Source organism: Mytilus edulis, chromosome 8, assembly GCF_963676685.1.
Source record: "Mytilus edulis chromosome 8, xbMytEdul2.2, whole genome shotgun sequence".
NCBI lineage: Eukaryota > Metazoa > Mollusca > Bivalvia > Mytilida > Mytilidae > Mytilus > Mytilus edulis.
The window spans coordinates 19,385,106-19,410,471 of NC_092351.1; the positions used below are offsets into that span (position 1 = coordinate 19,385,106).

General features: G+C 30.2%; 1 protein-coding gene across 3 annotated transcripts in view; it reads left to right on the top strand.

Moving 5' to 3' along the window:
* Window positions 1-25,366, top strand: part of LOC139485012 (protocadherin beta-13-like) — a 75,898-nt gene that overhangs the window by 33,866 nt on the left and 16,666 nt on the right. For 2 of the 3 annotated variants that reach the window (XM_071269104.1, XM_071269106.1), the window contains one exon: window positions 12,870-12,923. The gene's annotated coding sequence lies outside the window, so the exon portion shown is untranslated. Of the gene's footprint in view, window positions 1-12,869; window positions 12,924-13,599; window positions 13,741-25,366 lie in introns of those variants that run through there. The other variant, XM_071269105.1, reaches the window with a different exon arrangement.

Genomic DNA, 25,366 nt, shown 5'->3' on the forward strand with positions numbered 1-25,366 from the left:
CTTTGAATTACCTGTTGACCACCAATCAATTTAGTCATCAGAGATTAACATTAGTGCCGAAATTTTCAATTTACCCCAATCGGATATGAAACCGTATATATCTAATAATAATAATAATAGAGTGAGTCGTTCATTAGAGTGCATTGTGGTAGAGAAGCCGATCATTATAGCCTCAAATAGTCGAGATGACTCCCGTCAATAGATGTATCAAGTTACCTCATGATGAACAGCTAAAGACCCTAGCCTGAATAATATAGGATAGTATCTTTTTAAAATTGCTTTTTGTATTGAATTCATTTTAAAATATTTTTTTCATCTTTTTGAATAAGGTTGATCACATATATTTGTGACATGCCTGCTGATAAGACAGGGGCAGTGTTACGTTTCATCAAAACCTCGATGTTTATCTTAAAGTATTCTTTTTAGATGCACAAACCCATTAAAGTGTTATGACATTTTCCTTTAAACAAATCAAATGTTTCACAGTTTACCGTTTTTCAAAGCTGCACACCTGTGAAATTGTTGCAAACTATTGTTTTAAAGAAACATCAATATTTGCTGGTCTCTGAAAAACATGAACATTTGTTATGTTTATTTTATCGTTATTTTTGGCAGGGTTTTCCCCGATTCTAACCTATTTGCATTTATCTGACCTTATCTGTTACAGTTTTGTAAAGTGCAAATGGCCTTGTTGTAATAAACTTTTTATAATGAACTTTTGTTTTTGCCCTGAAAGACTTTTACTATGACGATATTATACACTGGGGTCACTGAAGGGTACATGTTATTTTGGTTTTATACTTTTCTTCTCACACTTATACAACAACACAAGTGTTATTTTGTTAGTGGGAAAACTGGAGCCAAACCAAGAAAAGTTTTCATGTAATTTTGGAAAGATGTTTTTTTTGGTCTGGTTTTAGAAGATATTTTACCCACAACATAAGTAGTAGCATTCCAAAGTGGCCAAACATGCATGAGAACAAGTCATATTAGACCAGGGGAAAAAAAACAAGAGTGCATTTTTGTGAAGTTGTCATATAAGTACCACTTGTCCTTGTAAGCAATAAGTATTTTGTTGATGGAAATTAATATCAGAATGGTTCTTACAATGATATACAATTAATCTCAGAATAAAGTAAGAAGTGGATGTACTTAGATCAATGTGTTTTTTGTAATTCTCTTGAGGGTATTACTCTTAGAGAAAAAAAGTATAACAAAAATACAGAATTCAACTTTGAAGTGTCTTGAAATTCTTACAAAATATGAGATGATAGCAGAGAAATGGGTCTGAAATAAGAAGTAATTGTCTGTGCATATCATCAGTATATGTCACACAATAGTTCATGTAATATAGGTTTTCTTGCTTTGGTCGCTTTTATCAAATACTGCTACATTATTAATTAGGGGGATGCAGCCATTTTTAAAAACCCAGGATAAACCCTGCTGGATCCGCCACTTTCAAGTCATCATAACATCAGCATAGCATAATTCATAAATAAAACTAATTCTAGAGTTTTGACCTCTGCAGATAAATTTCATCATAATTACTTGAAGATATTGATAAGATCAGCCCAAAAGGGATTTTTCACAATACACAGTTATTATACTGTCTGCAGTTACTTAAAGAGAAACACATCTTCAATTGATTTGAAAATTAGGCAGACTTGTCTTAAATTTCTCTCAATTATATCACCATATCAGGTAGTTAACATTTGAAAAAAAATCAGGACTTAAGTCTGATTTTCACTTGTATTGAGAAATCCTAGCCAGCGGTCTACTACATGGCTTTGACTCCATAAAAAACTGAGACCGATTACTACTGGATCCTTACATTATCCTCATATTGAAAGTGTATACATCATAACTGATGCCAGGAGATAAAAATGACAATGTTTGTAATGTTTTATACAATAAAACCTTTGAAGTGTTGTATTACTGTAGATTATAGTATAGATATACAGTGATATATGGATTTTTACCTGGTCTAATAATGCTTGCCTATACTTTCAGTTTTAATTTACTATAGAAGATAAAAGATTAGATACTTAAATACTTGTTTTGTTATTTTTTACTGATGTCAGTTTCAATTAAATCAAAGTATGGTAATTGAAGGTGGTCCATGGGTTTTTAGGCTGGTGCCACCGAGGGTGCCACTTAATGCTTACCTTGTATCATTAGGACAGACAAGACAAATAAATGTCAAATGTCATATAAAATCATTGTTTTTATAATTTGTTTAATTGTAAGTTTTATTAAAAATGATAAAAGGCTTTAGGTCTTTCTTTATGAAGAAAATGAACCAAAATACAGTATTTTTATACAAGAGTTCAAGCTGCTATGGCTTCATTTATTTTACGTTGGTACCAATTTTTTATAATGAGGAGAAACTATACTTTGGTGGATAGCTGATGTCAGAGTTTTGCCAAATCATGTGAACACGTTTACATATCGTCGCTGTTATACAAAAACCTCGTATCTAAGGTTTTGATTATTTTACACCAGGCAGTAAAAACTGAAATCTTTTTATCGATTATTTAGAATTAAATGTGTATGTTCCACTGTATGCGAAAATATCTGATCTTCTAACCAATAAATTACCAAGACGAGCAAAAATGTCTGCACCTATATTGTATTTTGAAAGCTTTTCACATTATTTCTAAGCTTTATTCGCTTTGAGAACCTAAAATTGATTCAGTAAACTGTAGCTGTTATGATGTCAGCTGCCGTGCCGTGTGTTTTTCTTTTGAGATACGATATTTTCGAACAACAAAATGTCTCACCAATCCGACTACACTTTTTCGTCCCATGTCAGAATTCAGGTTAATGATTGGTTAGAAGATCAGATATTTTCGCATACAGTGGAACATACATATTTAATTCTAAATAATCAATAAAAAGATTTCCACAAAAAATTGAGATACGAGGTTTTTGCATAACAGCGACGATATGTATGACTCTAAAGTGCGATGGTCACGCTAAAGTGCGATGGTATACTCTAAAGTACGATGGTGTATCACGCTAAAGTGCGATTTCTGTTTGTTCGCTAAAGTACGATGGTTTATCACGCTAAAGTGCGATGGACTAAAAGGGTAATGTTAAAGGGCTTAAAGTATTAAAGAACACGGATTTAAAAAAATGTAAATGTCTTCTTGCGAAAGCTAGTACAAGGTTTTATGACATATTTGATATTTTTTGCTTTTTAATTACCGGTAGGCTTAAGTGATCATTGTTTTAAATTAAGAAGAACGACCACGTAATAATTACTAAAATGGTAATTTATGGGTGACAAAAATCTATATATCCTGTGTATGTTTTTTTAAATTCAGTCCGGTATCACATAGTTGGATAATTGGTGTAGTCTATCACTAATGTGAACATCTCCTCTCAAAGTCGTCATTGAAAATTAGAAATACAAAATTCTTTCTAATTTTTTAGCAGACAATTCATGATTTACGCATGGAAACATGACGTACTTTTATTTTACCGACTTTAATTTTCATTAAAATCAACAATATTTGAACGGGGACGGGAAAGTAAACTTCAACATAAACAATGATTTCAATGTATCCGTTAGCTTCAAATAGAAACAGGAAAAAGGATACTTTTGTATCTGTATAGTAAGATAGTCGACTGCAGGACACAAGTCCTTCTTTCAGCACCCCAAAAAAACCACATTTGCCTCAGCTGACAAAGCACGGTTAATATGTTTAAAATGAGTAAGTCATGGACATTTGGTTTAAAGTTTTTAATCAAATATTCTACATTTATCTTTCGGAATGTTCATTTTTTTTTTGTATAAAAGACTGTTCACGTCATAATCCATAGTACGTTTATTACGTCTATACTTTCGAGGACCATCGCACTTTACTTTAGCGTTTGTAGGCATCGCACTTTAGCGTAGACCATCGCACTTTAGCGTGACCATCGTACTTTAGCGTCCCCATCGCACTTTAGAGTCCTACACATATACCGGTAACTCAAATTTGTGGATTGCCTATACCCATGAAATCAATGAAAATTGGTGTCCCAAGAATGATAATACCATTAAATTGGCAGTATTTTTGAAAGGCAGGGTTTATGCTCATTGTCATGTGTCCTATAATATTAACAATACCTCATATAACTACAATGTAGCTGTATGTTGAAGATGCCATTTCTTCCTTTTACTCTATAGAAGAGAAAGCACCTTTTGTTTAAAAAAAAAATGCAGCCATCCATCATCATCATCATCTAGGGCTTAATATATCAAGTAAATACAATTAAAAAATGACCAAGTTGATATTAAAAAAAATCTGGTGCTTTATCATTTGTCCAGTTGTCTTTGGATCAATTTAGATTTTTGTCCAAACGTTGTTTACTTTTCCCAGTACAGCACCAATTCACCCTGTATCCTAGACATTGATGTACTGTTTATTAAAAAAAATCTGGTGCTTTATCATTTGTCCAGTTGTCTTTGGATCAATTTAGATTTTTGTCCAAACGTTGTTTACTTTTCCCAGTACAGCACCAATTCACCCTGTATCCTAGACATTGATGTACTGTTGGTAATTCTGTGGTCGGTTTAAATATGGCAGAAAATCATTAAATACCTTTAAGCTACAAAAGAAAAAAGCCATTAATTGAAATGATAATTTGTGTAATTATCGAAATATGATTTCTCTTTAGTGAGCTATTAATTAAGATGAAGATATGTTGGTCTACATAGTCCGAAGGCATACTGTATTTCGTGCGGACATTAGTGACACACCATGAGGTGAAAGCTGTTTTAAGCAAACCATAATGAAAATATTCAGTATAAAATGGAATTGAAATTTTCTTTTTCATTTACTCATATTTCTGCTAATTCACTATCCTTTGTGAAATTTATTGAAATATAATATGTTCTATGGTAATTAGAAGAAATTTACATTATGACTGACAGTTTCTGTGAGGTCACGATCATTTATAAGATAAAAGCGAAAAAAATGGAAATTTGATTAAAACTACAATGTGTCATGCAACATTAGGCTTATAGCAATAACTGTGAATCTGTAAGATTATTTTCAGAATCTAATGCTATGTTTTTCTGCAATATAAATGGGTTTAATACTCTTATAATATAAAACAAGAGATGTTATATACATTGAATAATATTCCGTCTCTATTTCTAGGCTAAACCACAGTTCTCACAATCTTTTTTTGGGATGGTGGTCCTTGAAGAAAAACTGTTCATGGATTATATCTCAAAAAACTTAAGCATTAGGATTTAGAGCAAATCTGACATGCGTTCAAATTGTTCATTTGGTCATGTTCTATCAGCACTGAAATTTTCAAATTAATCTAACAACTCATTGTTTGGTTGCTGCAACTAAATTGGTAGTTTTAATGAAATTTTGCCGTTTTTATAACCATCTTGCACATCATTATAGATAAAGATAAAGCTGTAAACAGCAAAACAATTCAGCAAAGTAAGAACAACAAATAGTTTTTCAAGACCAAAATTGTCAATTGACCTCTAAAGGAGTTATTGCCCTTAAAAGACAATTTTTCTCAATTTGTTATCTAGTTTGCTTACTTTAAAAAATCTTCTCCTTTGAAACTAATGAATCGATTTCAGCCAAACTTTGTCTCTATAAGTTTCAGAGTATCTAGTTTAAGTTTTGCATTTTATTTCCTTACGTCATAGCCAAAATGCATATTTTTTGCTTTTGAAGAAAATATGATGGATACAAAGAGAGTTTAAATGACATTTTTAAGCCACTCATTAATATATATTGTATAGCAAAAATAATCATTGATGAAAGATTTAAGCAAAACATTACAGGAGAGTGATTTAGGCACTTGACATCCAGACTTGTGCTGTTTTTTAAAATGATGCTATTGCTTTTCTGTTAGTTTGAAGGGATTAATGCTGCATTGCATTGTTACTTATGTTGCACATTAAGGCTCCCCACTCCACCAATGGGTTTTCAACACAGCGAGAAATGCATGCACCATAGACGGGCTTCAGCTGACCCCCAAAACAAAAGAATGTACTAGTTTAGTGAAAATGAATGTCATACTAAAACTACATATAAATGAACTAAAATTTAAGACTTACAAATGCCAGAGTCTCCTGGCTTGGAACAGGTGCAAGAATGTAGAGGTTAAACATGTTTTGTGAGATCTCAACACTCCCCCTATATATCTAGCTCTAGTCAATTTGGAAAAAACAAACTCACAGCAATAAGCACGGTAAAATTCATTTAAATGGAAGTCTGAGTCCAGAGTCAGAATAGGTAAGTAAAATGACAATGATACATAAATTTTCAAAGAACTACTAGCAATTACTGACATGCCAGCTTTAAACTTCAATGAAACCGGTTGAAAGATTATGGCCCCCACCTGCTTGTGTGGGAAAAATTTGTTTGAATATATAGGGAATGACTGGTGTGGACCCCACCCCCTTTATGAAAATGGGCGTATGACATTTGCGCCGATTTAACAAAATTTGATTCTTTCATTTGCGCCGATTTCATTTTTTCATTTGCGCCGATTTTATATTTGCTCCTAATTGGATTTACAGGTAAGTTAATACTTGTAAATATACTATACCGTGCAGGTATATTGGTAAAATCTGTTTATAAACAAAGGTTTTAGTTAATTTTGATTCATATTGTTCTGAACATTGCTGTAATTGATGGACATATTGCAGACTGCAACTATCCTAGGAGTTTAAATTTATAACCATCGACGGCCATACACATAAGTACGTTAATAGCAAGACAAAGAAAAGATGGATTTCGTTATTGACAATTACAACAAATATAGAAGAGACGAAATCACAAGAAAGGAATATATTAAATATGTTGCCTATAAATACTCAGCAATAACAGATTTATGATTTTAATGTATTTCGTTTTTATGGATTTAAATGCTGTAAATAGATTTTCAATTCGTCATTTTAGTATAAACCATAGTGCTTTTATCTAAGGTTTTTACTTCTTGATTTTAAAGTATGTGAATATAGTGTACAACTTGAAGACGGAAGAGGTCTATAATGATAAATGAAAAATAACATGACTTGGATGGAGAGTTGTCTCATTTGCACTCATACCACATCTTCTTATATCTATTCCCCTGTAATTAACCTGTAATTTACCTGTAAAAAATCGGCGCAAATGAAAACAAAAATCGGCGCAAATGAAATGCAGATCGGCGCAAATGCAAAACGGCGATGAAAATGTCTTGATCCGCCACTGTAAATGCTCGAATATGTAATATTACTTTCGATTATTGTTGAAAGTTATGGATAGAAAAATGACATTTTCCCTCATACTTCAGCTATGCTTGTGGACACTTAACTTCCATAAAAACTGAATCTCAGGTTGATAGCATTGATTATAGTTTAATATGAGACTTAATGATAAATATCTTTTGACATGCAGAAACATCATTCATTCTGAAGGGTTGACATGGATACGGAAGGTGCTTGTCTGGAAATGATGAACTCATTTGATATAGTTTCCTGGACAGTTCCTTTGAAAAGTAAATTAATTTTTAACCGGATTTTTGTGACAAAAATGTCGGTTATTGATTTCGGGATGTACGGCGGGCGGGCGGCAATCAAATGTTGTCCGTGCATTAACTCATGAACTGTTCAACCAAAGCTTTTAAAATTTTAATATGTTGTTACTGACAACTAAATGAAGGTCAAGTTCAATAATGGCGATTTTGACATTACCGTTCAGGAGTTATGGTTCTTGAAAGATTGAAAAATGGTGTTTCCAGTCGTGTCCGTGCATTTTCTCATGAACCATTCAACCAAAGCTTTTGAAATTTTTAAATGTTGTTACTGATGACAAAATATAGGTCAAGTTCAATAATGACCATTTTGACTTTTACCGTTCAGGAGTTGTGGTTCTTGAAAGATTGTAATATGGCATTTCCATTCACGTTGTTGCATTTACTCATGAACCATTCAATCTAAGCTTTTCAAATTTTAATATGTTGATACTGATGACAAAATGGAGGTTAAATTTGATATTGACGATTTTCACTTTCACCATTCATCAGTAATTGTTTTTATACGCCCGGGACGGGACGTATTATGGTATACCGTTGTCTCTCCGTCCGTCCGTCCGTCTGTCCGTCTGTCGTCCACACTTCGGACAATAACTCAAAAACACCTTCATCAATTTCCATGAAACTTAAGTGAATTGTTTATATCTATTGACGTAAGCTCCCTTTCGTTTTTTTTTAATATCAGATTTTAAGTTTTTGATTTATGGGGCTTTATTCATAAAAAAAGGGGGAATTTTCAACACTTCGGACAATAACTCAAAAAGGCTTTCACCAATGTCCATGAAACTTTGGTGAATTGTTTATATCTATTGACGTAAGCTCCCTTTCGTTTTTTTTTAATTTCAGATTTTAAGTTTTGGATTTATGGGGCTTTATTCATAAAAAAGGGGGGATTTTCAACACTTCAGACAATAACTCAAAAAGGCTTTCACCAATGTCCATGAAACTTTGGTGAATTGTTTATATCTATTGATGTAAGCTCCCTTTCGTTTTTTTTTAATTTTAGATTTTAAGTTTTGGATTTATGGGGCTTTATACATAAATAAAGGGGGATTTTTAACACTTCGGACAATTACTCAAAAAGGCTTTCACCAATGTCCATGAAACTTTGGTGAATTGTTTATATCTATTGACGTAAGCTCCCTTTCAATTTTTATAAATTTCAGATTTTAAGTTTTGGATTTATGGGGCTTTATTCATAAAAAAAGGGTGATTTTTAACACTTAGGACAATAACCTAAAAAGGCTTTCACCAATGTCCATGAAACTTTGGTGAATTGTTTATATCTATTGATGTAAGCTCCCTTTCAATTTTTATAAATTTCAGATTTAAAGTTTTGGATTTATGGGGCTTTATTCATAAAAAAAGGGTGATTTTTAACACTTCGGACAATAACTCAAAAAGGCTTTCACCAATGTCCATGAAACTTTGGTGAATTGTTTATATCTATTAATGTAAGCTCCCTTTCAATTTTTATAAATTTCAGATTTTACATTTCCGTGTTATGAATTTTTATGCTTAAAAAAGGGGGGATTTTTCCAATTTTGGGACTATAACTAACACTTTCACAAAATTTTATGTATGGATGAAAAATTAAGAAAACAAACTTAGTTAAATTTGAGGTAGCCTTAATAGTGCCAATTTTTTTGTGCATTTTTATTTATTATTTGTATTTGACAGGGCTCACACTATTTCTAGTTGATCATATAAATTCATTTAAAGCATAAAAGACAAGTTAAAAGAGCAACGGGCGTATCATGCGCCTAAGCGCAGCCCTTTATTGTGATATTGCCAGGACACAAATAAATGTTAATAAATCCGGTTTGCTGTCGTTGTGACAGCCTCTTGTTGTAAAATAAATTTATAAGTTACAAATGTATCCTCAGAATAAATTTATAAGTTACAAATGTATCCTCAGAATAAACTTATAAGTTACAAATGTATCCTCAGAATAAACTTATAAGTTACAAATGTATCCTCAGTGTCTCTTGTATTACATCTTTAATTTTAATTGTTCTAAATTTCCACAACTGAAAGTATTCTTAAACAGGATCCTGCCTGAAGGTCACTCACCTGGACTTGGAAAAAGTCCTGTCTCCTTTCTTTAAAAGAATGGTCTGCCTTCTTGAAAAGGGCCTTATAAAATACTTCCACCCTCTTTTATGATAGCAAGTGGTATCTGGTCTTTCTAAATCATTGATGTTTCTTGGATGACAATATTTAAATTTTCTTATCTTGAGGTCTAAGACTTAAGATTAAAATATGAGTGCATTTAAGGAAAATTTCTTTGTCTGATGGTCACATGGTGTTCAAGGTTAAAATAGTTTAATGAATTATGTTTCGTTTTTTTCATTAGTTTAAAAAGATGTAGTGTTTCCACTTTTGACTTCTTCATTTGCCTATCCTTGACCTAATTACTGAACCCAATGTCAAGTAGCTAAGCATATGCACTTCTTTGGAATATCAACCACATTGTCGATGACTTCATGTAATCCTGCACATTTGGCAAATCCACTTGTAATTTAATGTCTTACATTTGTATAGCTTATCCCTTATGTAAAACAAAAGAAATGACCACAAACCTATAAAGAAAAAGTTCATTTAAACTTAAAACTTATTAGGTTTATCAGCACAGTTCATTTTAGTTTAAAACTGCACATGAAAACAAAAGACGTACCGTGGCCGTTTTTTATAAATCTGAACTGTTATAACATTGAACAGTCTACACAATAGCTCTAGGAATTATCCTTTTGATTTTATTTCCTAAATCTGAATTAAAAACTTGGCCATTGAACATTTTAATAATATTTTGGTAAATATCCAGATAAAGTCTTATTTTAGCACGATTTTCTTATTTAATATCAATATCAAAACAATATGGGGGATTATAAATTGCTCACTTGGTAGGTAAATGTTATTAAAATTTCAATTATATATTTTAATTATTGAATTATTTGTTATTTTTAATGTCATTCAATATTTTTATTATATTCCCAAATATTATTTTATTTTCCATAGAATAAATTTATATGTAATAATTGCATTGTATTGTGAGTTTTAAATCTGACAGTTCATTTCACGCTGGGAATTGAACTTTGACGTCCTTGAATATGTATTCATTATAGAAATGTACTTATTATAAGAAAGTAACATGTTGAAATACTTAATTATAAATTAATTTCCATGACCAATAGACACCAGTTGAAAATTAAACTTTACTTTTTGTAGTTATCTCCCCTTGCAGAGTTTTTGTGTTCTTAAATATGAATAAAAGGAAGATGTAAGGTCAATGAGTCCTTTTATTTTTCAAACTTTTTAACAGATGTTTTCTTTTATAAAGAGGCTTGTCGAACAATATTTAAAATTTTCCCATTTTCCAAATTTAAACAAAAAATGTATGTAATGACATTGCTATGGTGCTTAGCAATCTAAGGTGATAACTATATTTTAATAATTGTCAGTATCTAAACTAAAAGTTCAAGGTAACAAATTAGTTCAAAATTGCAGACTTAAATTCATAATTACCAATTAGTCTTGTCTATATCATGAACTTTCACCACCACCACTATATTCAAACAAGATCAGAACCTTTAGTTGAAGTTCAAGGTCACAAATTTATTTTAATTTTGCAGATTCTAATGTTCACATTCAAATATACAATGTAGTTTCCACTCTGTATTTTAAGAACTACTTAGTGAATTGTCTAATTGCTCCGCTCAATCTAGCTGTGTCGTGTGAAAGAATGGAATTTCTAGCTTTTAAAAAGGTCAAATGGAGTCTGATACTTGGTAGAATGAAGCATATATTAGGTTCATGTTGTTGATATTGACTCCAACACCCATACTTTGTTAAAGATATAGCAAATAAAGAGTTCATGTTACAAATTGTACCTTCTATACATCCTCTGTAGCCAGGATCTTTGTATTGTACTAAGTAGGATAAATAGAAGGAAAACAAGGTTAAGGAAAAAACAATTGAAGCCTTCAGTGGAATTTCAGTGTATGATTTAGGTTTAAGCATGATACTGGATTGGTCAATTTTTGTAATCATTCCACGTGATAGTCCAATTACTAAGTGTAAAATCACCAGAATTATCTTTACAATGATAGGTGGGATATGGGAATCGGACAAAACAATAATCAGGATCCGGGATGAGAACCCTGCCACCATTGAGACCCCTTTGACAACACTAGGTTTCAGGTATATTATGAATTCCAAGTACTAATTGAAGGTGTGTTGTGAATAAGGTGGAGTTTTCTAAATTTTAGAAATGAATATGAATATAGACAAAGGATGGCAACACATTAGAGCCTCTAGTAAATTATCTTGTCATTAAAACTATTCCAAGGCCTGTTAGCTTTACAGTATGACAGTTCTTTTACAGTACTTCCTAAAACAGAAAATAGAAAAAAAAGATACATTACATCAGAGACATATATACATGTGTATATATGTCTCTGATTACATCAAGAAATGGATAAATATTCTGAAAATATAGTTAAAGCAGCCAAAGCAATACAAAGTTACCTATACATGCAGAACAGTAAAAATATGGATGAACTCACCTAAACAAACAAGAGCTATGTCATGCACATTTTACAATCATGCATTTTTGCACTTGACTGAAATTTATAGGAATGTTACTCAGCAAAAGAAAAGTTACAAATGTCAACAAAATAGAGTCTATGTTGATTAAAATTAATGTTATGTAAAAACTAAAGAGTTGAACAGCAGTATTTGTTTTATACATTTTACAAATTATACAAAGTACTTCACAGAAACAAAATGTTCTGTTATCCCCAAGCAGAAAAAAAACCCAGTTATGACTGGACAAAGCACAAATAATCAATATGATCAACCTACCAAAGATATTCATTGCAAACCTATATTTTAAAGTCATGAAATACACAGATTCTTTTAATTAATTCACTTTTCCAGTCAGTCATATAGGGCAAAAGAAGTTGGTTGATATTTCACGTTTCAAGAAAAGAGACTAATAATCCAACAAGAATTATTTTAGGCCACAATGAATAATTATTACAGACCATGCAACAGGGCTATTATAGTAAGGCTTACCATAAATAGCAGAAATGATGCACTTATGGTATTAAAGAATGATATAGGTATTAGAAAAAAAGGTATCCAATAAAAGTGATTCTGAAATTAAAGGTGGAAAAAAAATCCAATGATTGAATATACTCGTGCTTTCATAGTTTTCAAATACTCTATGTTAAACATTGAATTTTGAGCAATTTATTTACTGTTAATTACCTCCATTTGTGTCATTAAATATCTATTACTCAATGATATGTCAATTCTAATTGTAGGTCAAACTACATCTAGCCAAGCAGAGAAGACAAAATTATCATGTCAATAACACAGTAAGTATACATCATATAATTTAGGGAGCAACCATTTCATTTCAAGGGAAAGTTATGGTTTTTCGTCCAAGTCAGAAATAAATTTAAGCACAAATTACAAACATTTTTGTTTTGTTTTTCAACGTTGTCAATCAAATATTTTTTTCAAAATTTAACACTATAAGCAATTGGGGAAATCTAGATTCAGAATTATTTGTTGTCATCTGCTTGATCACAATATTATTTTTCATCAAATTGGGGACCAGAATATATAGTTTTTTAGGAAAAAAACATAATGCACGCCCCCTCTTCCCTGCTTGAGGTTAATGATAATCACTTAGTGTGGTACACATACTGTTCCCAGCTCCTAGTTGTCCGAGTAAAGACTGAAATTCAAAATATTTGGTATTATTGTTGCTAACAGTCTTAAATGAATAAATCTCAATGTTATATAATCCCAGCATGATATTTGTATTTACTTTCATTTCATAACAAGTGTTTTTATTTATGTTGATCAAAACACTTGATCAGCTCTCAGAATTGGTCTTTTTAATCTCTTCAATCTTCTATAACTTTCCTTTAAGAAGATGGCGGCCTACAGTTTTTTTTCTTGATTGACCAACCAAACACAATACATTCATGTCACCAATTTCCAATTGTTACGTTTAAATCGGCTAAATGACGGGATCAGTTTCTTAACACAAACAAGAAGCTTAAATCAAGCAGTTCCTCGATTTCAACAGGTTTTAAATCACAGCTTTTTGTTTAATCGGCAGACTACTGTTATATGAGGGATAAATTACATAAATGTATAAGAAATCTATTGAATATATATCAGGTAAGCAGATTGAAGAAATTATAAGTAATAATCCAAAGCTTAAGTAGGATAAACTACTCTCGATCTTGTGTCGACACTTTCTTAAATAAATTTCTTATTGTTCTTTTTTTAAAGATGATTACCTACGTTCCAGTAAACAATGATCTATCATTATCACATTTATTTTTTGACACTTCTCATAAAATTACTAATGATTAGTCCAAAAAAAATTGAACAAGAATTCTAATTAGCAATAGTATTATAATTATGTTGTATATTCATGATCTTTAGTAATTTATTATATTAAATTATGTCAGTTTTGACAAATGTTTGATTTCAAAACATAAAACTCATTTATATATATTACAAATATTATTACAGAATCATTGTGATGTATTTCCGTGTTTAGGGGAAAGAGCATAATGTATCATCTTGGAAATCAATCTAAATACATTATGATTAAAAATTACAGTTTTATGATATTAAAGTAGCATATTTTGGGAGGTACACTGAAAAAGTATATTAATCTGTTGACCTTTTTATAACAGCAAATATTTTCTTTTCTGTAAATAGAAATATTTAAGTGTGTGCTGACCATTTTAGACAAATACCATTACAGGAAATCTTTATGTCTGCTGTTGATGACAAAAATTCATAAATCAAACGGAATGTAATTGATTTTTTTTATGCCTTAATCATGAAGGCAAATCAGTTTATTAACTATCCAGATTTATTTCAGAATTAGCTTATATTACAACAAACATTGATTTAACTGTATATAAAAAACCTTTGCCATCATATTACCGTTTGAACTGATTTTGTCTAAAACAAACACCCAAAAAATCAAAAAAATACTGTCAATCTTATAGCGAACCAGTTTAATACAAGTGTGTGCAAAAAATTGTCCTGATTACATTTCTTGTTACCTATTTTGCAAGGTTTTTAGTGGTCAACCTATTGGTCGCTGAACTGAGCAAGTTTTTATTTAATTGTATGTTTTATTTTTATGACATATGGTTTGAAATGGCAATGGTCAGAACAGACTCAAAACCTTGAGGGAAATATTTTACTCTAAACAGCTGAGAGAGAAAAAAATGTTTATAATTACATATGACCATTTTGTAAATTACACCTGTCCAATACAATGATATTATAATTGGGCACCTTGCAACACATTCCTACTTGAATTAAAGAAAGGTGTTTCATCATCACAAATATTCAAACAGCTTACTTTTAAAAAAAATTGCATGTCATCTACTTCAGAGGGATTATTCCTGTTGAAAGTGGATACAATTCTATTTTTGTTCATAATTCTATTCAATTATCTAATCGGATGAAAGAGGATTCCATATGTCCAAAATAAATTATAAATGACCATCATGATTTTGCTCAGTCACAATTATAGACTGTTTACTAGAATTTTGTAAACATCAAAGCTTGTAAAGTGTTATTGTTTGAGAACTTCTGACAAAGTTGAATCACATTGAGTCTCAGGTTACTGAGGTGTGCTCTATTCATCGTCACAGCATGTTCCAAAATTGATCAGCTTAATTAGGAATGGATATTTTTCACCTGATTGTTTCTTTCATGTCGGTTACCTGTAGGGGATACATAGGTGTCTATTTTTCTGTCACAAACAAAAAGATTTGTCTAAAATAGAGAAAATATAACTAATCTAGGTTTAAATGGGGGTGTTTTATGATTGGGTACAATTAAATGACGTCATAGTGAGAATGTTAGCCTGTTTTTGTTCAGCCTTGTCAATGACCACTAGATATCACACAGTGTCCAAGCTTATTTGTTTCAGAAAAGGAAACATGAGTCAGACATGTTTTCTTCATTTTTCACACATTTATGTATGAGTGTGCTTCCGTGTAGGCTGTGTGTGTATGTGTTAAGTTGTTTGAGCATTGTTCTGAGTCCTATGGTCACATAATTATCTGCAGAGGCAGTGGTTTAGTCTTACGCAAACTGATAATTTAGGATTTTGTTCAATTGTGAACCAAAAAAAAAAAAATAATTAGGAATTTTTCTAAATACTTGACAGTACATGTCTTTATTTTCTTTGATACTTATTTTCATGGATTGAGAAAAAAATGTATTTTTGTCACTATTTGACTTCATGGTTTTGCCAATTTTGCCCATAAGCCAAAATTCTGCTTTTACTATACTCATACACTTAAATATAAATCTTTTTAACTGTAATATTTTGTTTTCATTATACCTATAGAGATAAATCTTGATTTGAAGTTACAAATGACAAATGTTACAGTATTTAAACATTTTTCTGAACCAAATGAAGTAAACCCATGTTGGGTTATCTTTAGACATTTCTTTTCTCTTTCAGTTTCTCTTGATCTTTAACTCTTCTATGATCCTCTCAATTAAGTTTTCTATTATTCTAATGCACAAAAATTATTACATGAATTACCTTAATATTGAATAGTACAAATATTGCCATATGTAGCTTTCCTGTTTTGATTGATTGACTTATTTGCATATTCCAGTAGCGAATATTTCATACTTTGACATATAGCTTTAAGAATCAACCGTGTTAAAACTAGTAAATGTATATAGATAATCTTTTTGAAAGCATTTGAGGTACTAAATGATGCATACAGCTCACATTACTTTTTTCACTTCAATATATATTTCAGGTTTTGTTGTTTCAATTAGGTTTATGTTACATAGCATTGCATCCATCAATTCCTTTTACCCTCATCCTGATTACGCACTAAATAAATGCCACTTGACAACCTCCCTCAATCTCATTTAACTTATATCAAAATAGATAAAACTTCAATAAATGCTGAAACATTAAGTAACAGGTTTATATTTTGTGCAAATTTTACTTATAGAGACAACTAAACTATATAAAGTCCTACATAGACATCACAAAGTTAAATTGTTCTTGTTGAAATTAACATGTTACAAAAGGGAAATGTTAGCAAAGATAGAAATATGTTTTTAAATTGAATGCAAATGATAAGAAAAATAAAGAAATCTGTTATTCTCTCCAGCAAATGGCAGTAATACTATTTTTAAAATACTAAGTCAGCATACTGATTGAGTTCAAATTTATTGATTGAAATAAAATGATATAATTGAAAGGATCTGGATGGAATAGACATGGTTAATTCTTATGAAGCATGATATTAGATAACTTGTTTTAACATCTTTTTTTATTCAGATTAAAAAATACAGAAAATGCTTGTTTTACGCTAATTTTCCATTTGGTAGTTTTGCCCTTAGGATTTGAAACCAAGTACTAAAATGAAATATTTTAATTTATGACATATTTTCCTCCTTACAATGTATTTTCCACAAGTTTATTTAACCAATAAAGATTTTTTGTAGGATAACATGTATAATGGTTACAGATTGTTATATAAATGTGTTGATTTGACCAGATAAAGAGAGACCATTTGCTATTAACTCCCTTTGGTTTTACCTTTGATCTATTGTAGCTTCAAGCTACCTGAAATTAATACACATGTATCTTATTGTTATGTAGTAATTATTACCACCTTTGCTGTAAAATTAACAAACTGTGATCCTTTGTTCATGTTCTACTGGAAATTGATTTTGGAAAGTTTTCACATGTAAAACTTCTAATACAAAAGTAACCTAGATAATTCAGTCGCTATATTCTGCTACTCTACTATGCCAATTTTAACAAGTATTGAAAAGTGAGGGCCTTATTTAGTCAGGTTAATACAAAAGGAGAAAAACCACTAACTTAGAATTATCTTTTATTCGTAAGCAATACAGCTTATAGAATATAAATATTACAAATATTCAATTTCATCAGTGAAATATATTTACATTTAAACAATTAGTCAAATATTCATATAAGTAAGTATACCCATATAACAGTACAGCAGAGTATGATTAAACATAACACATATAAAGCATTTAAAATGATGAAATTAATTATGTGCCTTCTCGGCCAGAATTAAAACTTCCCTAAATTGTTAAGTTCCTTTACATTATGAACAGATAGCAGTTGTATGAGTTAAAAATTTGAAGGTTTTCTCCAATAATATGGTTTGATAAATTTCTTTCGAAGTTCATTATACTTTTCACATACTAAAATAAAATGATATTCATCTTCAATTACTTGTTTATCAAACATATTACAAAGTCTCAGATGTCTCTAAATATAGTCCCTTTGCTTTCATTATTAAATTTTGCAATTACTTCCTTACTTATCGTCACCGTCCCCAGTGGGACATAGGCACAATTATGCAATATGAAGCATTAAAGCTTTTTTAAAAAAGGTCTTCTCTTTTAATAAGTAACAAAAAAGGGACAGTCTTTCCATCTCAAATGCATATGAATCTTGGTTAATGCTAAAAAATCAGCACACCTTTAATTGCATTTAAAAGTGTACTAACAAGGGTACTTCTGATCTGGGAAAATATGCCTTCCTATATCAATATCTTGCAACTTTGTTGGAGTAACTTTTCCAAAGAAGTATTCTAAAAGAGTTCTTCAGTGATCATTTTAACATTTTCAGAAATGAATAATTATATTGTTTTCAATAGGTACTACTGGTATGTTTTATTATAAGACCCCTGAATTTCAACTGGTAGTAATTTGCTTCTATGACAGCATCAATATATCAAATTTTGAAGCATGGCAATAAGTGCTACACTGAATTTGAATTACTAGTGTTGCAGTTTTCATAACAAGAATAATGATCAAGAAAACTTTTGAGGTACTTTTAAAGGGATATCCAATCCTATTTTCATGTTAAGGCAGTATAATTTTATAATGTTTTTCATATTTCTGCAATGAAGGCAAGACATTACTCTGTGTCAACATTTTTATATTTTAAATTGGAAGTAGGTATTACATTTTTCTTTTTAACCTGAAGGTTTATTTTTTATTCTCTTCTGTCTGGGACATTTTATTTTTTTACGATGACCATTTTTATACAGTTTATGTTACCAATAAAGATATTTATATCAGATATCACTGAAATTGTTACATCAAGGTGTTGATTTGATCAGATTAAGGGGAGACAATCTGTTATTACCTCCTCTTTGATCCTTTATAAGATACAAATCTTGGAATTTGTAGTTTTACATTTGTGTGTTAATTGACTACCAGTTACAGAAAAATGAATGATTGAATATGATATTGTTTACTAATAATTACATTTTATTTTGTTGTTATTGATCAGGTAAGCCTTTTGATGTATTGTTAATAGTTAGCAATTATTAATATGCTAAAGGCTAATTCTTGCATTAATTAAATTTTATTACACAAATTCCTAATGTAATTTCACACTTTCGTCAGTTAATTAAGTACCTAGGCAAGAAAGTTGTGCAAAATATTATAATACTAGCAAAAATAAATGTATTTATCAAAAAAAACAATCTGTCAAAAATATGTATACACATATGAGAGAATAAATGGAACTGACTTCAGTTGGAATTTGATATACAGTCAAGTCTAAAATGTTGTTATCATATTTCGATGACTTGAAACATTTAACTGTTTATAAGTTTGCATCAAACTTGTATTACTTTCTGAAAATATTGAATACATAGTTAATAAACTAAATAAGCAAATATATATGTCATTATAAGAAGAAACTAAATTTTTGAGGAAAAAATAAACTTGTATTTCTATATGAAAATGTTGATTACATAATTATAAACTAGTTGAACAAATATGTCATTTTAAGAAGAAACTCAATTTTCAAGGAAAGAATATAAACCAGCTGTATTCTATATGCACTGAATACCTTTAATGAACTTTAATTTATAAAACAAACAGGATCATCGGTTAAATAATTGATGAAAAGTCATAAAAAATAATGAATATGATGTCACATTTAATATCATATGATACATCTTGAAGTTTGAATGGAATATTAATCAGAAACAATATTGACAAAATGTCAATTTATCATTTTATTAATTTACATATTCATGATTGTAATTTTCTTTACTTTGCTATAACCTATTCTATAATTCATCTTTGTCTGTGTCAACTATGAAAAATGTTTTTTTGCAAAATTTTCTTTATTTTGTATAAAGGACTTAATAATTATATACATATTATATGATTATAAAAACATGTGTTTTAAACAAAAAAGTTCAGGGTTGTTTAAGTTCTTTAATTAGAATTACAAATTATATCGCCCCACACTTCCTATCAATAAATATGATATATATAAGGTGGTCGTTTAATGAAAATTTAAAATAGATCTGAACTAAATAAGACATGAAATCAGGGAGGATTCTTTTCAATCTTTGAGACTAATTTCAACTTTTAGTAGAGTTGTGAGATAGTTGTTGTTTTGGTTATAAGTTGAAAGAGTTGAATAACATGACATTTTCTAGGCAACCACCTAGTTTTTTCACACAGTTGAATTAAGCAAATGAAATGATTTCATCACTGGAGGGGGCTTTAGGTGTTACCCTTGTCTTGACTGTATGTACATCCAAAAATTGGTTTCTGATATCTTACTCAAGTTTGCCTCAACCAAATGTTATAAAACTTATACACAATACTTATTATTATTACCACAAAATACGCATCAAGTTTTAAGTGGTTGGCATCACTTTTACTCTTCTTAAATTATGCCCCTTTATAACGTTTATGCAAGCAGAGACATCAGATGTGTCTCATGAACACATTCTCCATTTAATTGAAACCGTCATGAATGTTTCCTGCAATGTTCAATCTCACTTTTCATTACTTTGATACCAATAGGACACTCAGGACTGACTTGGCTACAAATAAGGACTAAATTCTTTCAGAATATTAACCTTTTAAAGTTCAAGGACAAGAGTCACCGATTCAATTGGTATGATCTTCAATAAGCTATATAAAAGTATATGCAAAGATGTCATTCTTATGAATCAAACACATGCCATTCTAATACATTATTTTAAGTCTTTCTTAATCTACAGAGATAGTGAGAAATCGACCTGGATGATTGGGTCTCCTTAACTAAAACAAATACTTGGATTATTTAAGCTCAATTTTCATGTCTCCCCCATGGTACAAATATTTATCTAACAGGATAAATTCATGTTTGACAAAGTTTACTGTTTGTTTTGAGAGGACGGGGAAAGGAAGGCCTGTTGACAAGAAACAAAGATTTTCTTTTAATTGGAGGATCTGATTTCAGACCTTTATTTGGCAAAGTTTATTTAAATAGTTGAATAATATGTTTTGTTATGATTAAAATCAGATTTAGTTGTCTTCTGTTTGTTTTATATTTGCAAATTTGAAAAAAAGAAACATGTCAAAAAAATATTTAAGGAGAAAGATGTCAAAAAAAGTTTTAAATAGTGAAAGATGTCAAAAAAAGATTTATAAGTGGGAAAAAACATGAAGCAGTCAGATAATATTGTTCTCAGATTTCAAGGAAATAAGAAAGAAGACAACAAACAGAAAAAGAAATGATCATTTACTAAAATTTTAAATAATGTGAAAAAATTGAATTGAATATTAGAATATTCCACAAGTTTCACTAGCTATTTAGTATTTTTAAGCATGACAAAGGAAAAAATAATTTGTAAAAAAGTGGCTGAAGATACTCATGGGACATTATGGAATCCGAAGTCAAAGAAAAAAGACCATACCATGGTAAAAATAATGACAAGATAAATTACTTAGTAAACTATAGACTTCAAACATTGAAAACCCCACTATAACCAATGAGTTCTCAGGAGCTCTGGAAAAAGTTGGATAAACTTGACAATTCCAAAAGTGACATCTCAATGTTTCATATCTGGATCAAAGTAAATAAAATTTAGCATTAATTTATATTGATATTGAATATTTAATCTTTAAATTACTAATTTCTTATCTTAATAAAGTTCTTTATTAAATTTAGACTAATATTTACAATGGATTCTCACAGTTTCGTTTTATTAAACTTCTTCCCTGAGAATCCAGTTTTATTTGATGTGCTCATCTAGTAGCTCTTTAAACTTAAAACCATTCAAAAGAAGCTGTCAAATTGACCACTACAGAATCGTAATTCTTTTGAGGAAGGTGTTTTATATCAAAACGATTACATTGCTATCTGGAGTAAATTAGATAGATTTCACACCTGCCTAGTTATTTAACTTGATTCTTTTCCATTTAATGATTTACAACCAGAGTATCCACAGCCAGGCTCAAGAGTATATTGTAAAATTCAATAAAGAGGAGATGTTGTTATCTGTCTAATCAAACAGACCCAAATCAGGGAGACAAAGGTGTACCTGACAACAGAAAGATTCCCTGTAGCTAAGACATTGATATCTGGATCATTGAATATTATGAACCTAGATTAAATATTACTAAAATGGCAAGTTTTGATTTTGTTTGATGTGAGGGGATTTATACTGGTATTATATCAGATAAATTCTTGGGTCTGTCTATGTCATGGAGGGTTGTAAATTTTATTTCTTAAAGTTTGAGCATAGTTTTATTCCTTGAAAATGAAAGATATTATCATAGCTGATAAACGGTCAACTTTATTTGGAGTTCTTCGGCACATTGACCATTTATATTTTCCTGTATTTTTATAGTTTCTTCATAAGATTCCAACACTGATCCAATTTTTTTCAATAACTAATTTATTATAAGATTATATCATTTTAAAACATGTATCGTATTAATCTTTGTCATAATTTTTGGCGTCTAAAACACATGTTCGAATTTGAAAAGATCCAAATTTAGCTAAAGTGATTAGATGATACATGATATACAAAAGATATATCAGTTTATATCACAAAAGTAATCTAATATGATGCTCATAATTAAAATTCATTACAATAAACCCATAGAAACCTATGATCCCCGGTCGTCAGTCAACCTGTATTTCGTGTAGGCAGTCATAATGGACCGCGATAGTCACATGATACTGTGTAAAAAAACGTATTCTTTAGCTGTCAAAGGAATAGATGTTTTGCACCTCCAAAACATGTTCAATCCTTAATTATTAATGAAAAATCTTTAATATCTTGTCATAAATAATGTTGTTTTCTGTGTTATACATAAACTTATTAAAGTTTAGAATTATTTGCTTATAAATTATTGTAATAATGATTTAATAAATTATCATTTTGGACAAAAATGTGGTCTTAAATGATACTGTAGTTTCCAATAACATCTGAAACAATTTTCATGGATTTGAACTCAGTGTTCTTTGGACTATTATTAGGTACTTTAAATTTTGAGTGATTCCAGTGTGACTTGGGCAGAGAAGTGTTCAGCATTGTTACTTATATTTATGAAGTATAAAAATCCAGAATGCAGAATGATACATATGCCCGGTTTGCAGAATGTTTATACATAATTGAATTAATAGGGTCACTAACCAATGTTTTTTCAAGGTATTATTCATACATGATAATATCTACCAAATTCTAGAAATTCATTTCAACCTTAGTTCTAATCTAGAATCAGTTTGAGTATTCAGTAATTGTTTCTGTTGATGTAAATTAAAGAATAAAAAGGACATTTCTAATAAAAATTCCAGCAATAGACAATTTCACTTCCTTCCTATACATTTTTCTGTAAATAGTTCATAAAGTCATCAAAGGTTCAGTCTACTTTTTGAGAAATCCCAGTTCTTTATATGATTTAAAATCATTGAATGAAAAAGGTATAAAAAAGTAACATATATCAATTTAACAGTTTATTATGTATTTTTGTTTGTGACTGGACTTATTAACATGTTCAGGTGTGACATTAGGGACACATTGCTCATAACCTTAACCTCAGGTGACAGCCAAATAGAAACAAAATGACACCTTCACATGTAAAACACTTGTTAAAACGTATTAAACTTAGAAAACAGTTAAATAAAGTTTGTATAGCTTTATACGTAGCCACACACATCTTCGACAATAGTACAGTTCTTTGTAATACTGCCGTCAGATAGGATTGTTTGTTAACAGCTTATTCCGTCACGTTGACTAAAATTTTACAAAGAGTTATACTTATCTTCAATCTGATTAAAGCGATTTTCTATAGATTTGCATTTTGTGTTCTATTTCACGGTTTATCAAGTCAGATTGAACTATTAAAGATGTATCAATAGGAGTTTTGTGAGGGGGTCACGATTTGACGACCTTGAATGACTAACGCAGGTGCTACACAGTGCAGGTAAATTCGGCTCGTCTATTATAAAAAGATAAGATGTGAACTTAAAGATGCATGTTGGATCGCATTACCATGATAAAGGGAACAAGGAAAAATTTGACACAAATTTAAAGGCATAAGACGAATATTTGTGAACCAATTAAAGCAGAAAATTGGATCTAATGAAACACTTCACAAAATTAATGCAAACTTATGTCTCAATTAAGTTTCAATCTGATACCTTAGATTAAAAGAATATTTCATAGGCATTAAATATTTGATAGTACCCCCATCATCTGAACCAATCGTTTGATATGAACTTTGATGCAAAAAAAAGGTTTAAAAAATCAATTTAAGTAATTGTGGTGGTATTTAAAGTTCATTTAACAAATTTATGTGTTTTAATGTTATTTAAACTGTAAAATGTCTGTAATTTTCTGAATTATTATTTCCTTTTTTAGTAGTAAGGTAACCTAATTATAGGGGATAGTCTAATTTCACGGTCCCTGGACCATAGTAATAGATGGTGGTTATATTTTATTACTATTTTATCGTCAGATTTTGCTAATATCTTCATGGATATTAATTATGCTATTGTGAAAAACAGGTTTTTTTGTATAAAATTGTTTATTGATGTGTTCTACCTACCAATTTAGTTCTCTTGCATCTTTCTATGTTTACACTGAGATCTGTTGTTGTCTTCATACTTTTTACATGTAAAGGAGAGTATATATATTTATATATCATCAATGGTCTTCTTGGTGTAATTTGATTATGTCATTACAATCTCAGAATTACTTTTCATCAAAGAGGTTTTTTTTATACTAAAATGGTGAATATGCACTGTATAACATGTAAGCAATATTCTCTCATACCTCTTTGATTCTGTCAGAGAGAGTGATCATTTTATTTGGCTACCCACTAAGGGCAGAAAATTTTTCCTTTTCCAAAAATCAGAAAAGCACTCTATGCACATAATTATAATAAGAATTATTTATCTTCTTGCAGGATTTTATTAGCAAAGGACACATCAGAAGTGCAGAGGTTTGTTTCCATTCTGTAGTTCTGAATAAGTTGACATTGATTTTGATACACATGTACAGTAATTGTTATAGAAATTTGTCTTTAAAAGTTTGAATTCTATAAACATGTTCTTCAAATAGTCTGAAAGATGAAAATCCTGTTCTGTAAACACAAAGGGGTCAAAAAGATGAATGATAGTTTGAGGAATTACCGAAAATTTAGTTACATTAATTGATACTTCAATTCCAAGTTTAAAAGAAGTTTGCTTCTATTACCCAACAGACAGTTATAATTGCTCTGACTGAAGACTTTTTTGTGGTAAATTTAATGTTTTTGTTTTATTTTTTTTTGGGACACAGCAAAATGGAATAAAACAGAAAACACCCAGGAGTGTGGACTGAATTACTCATTTTCAAGTATTTTTAATTCTTACAAATTAATAGCAACAGGGGCAGATCCAGCCATTTTAAAAAGGGGGTGGGGGTGTTCCAACCACATGTCCCCTTTCAAATGCATTGATCGT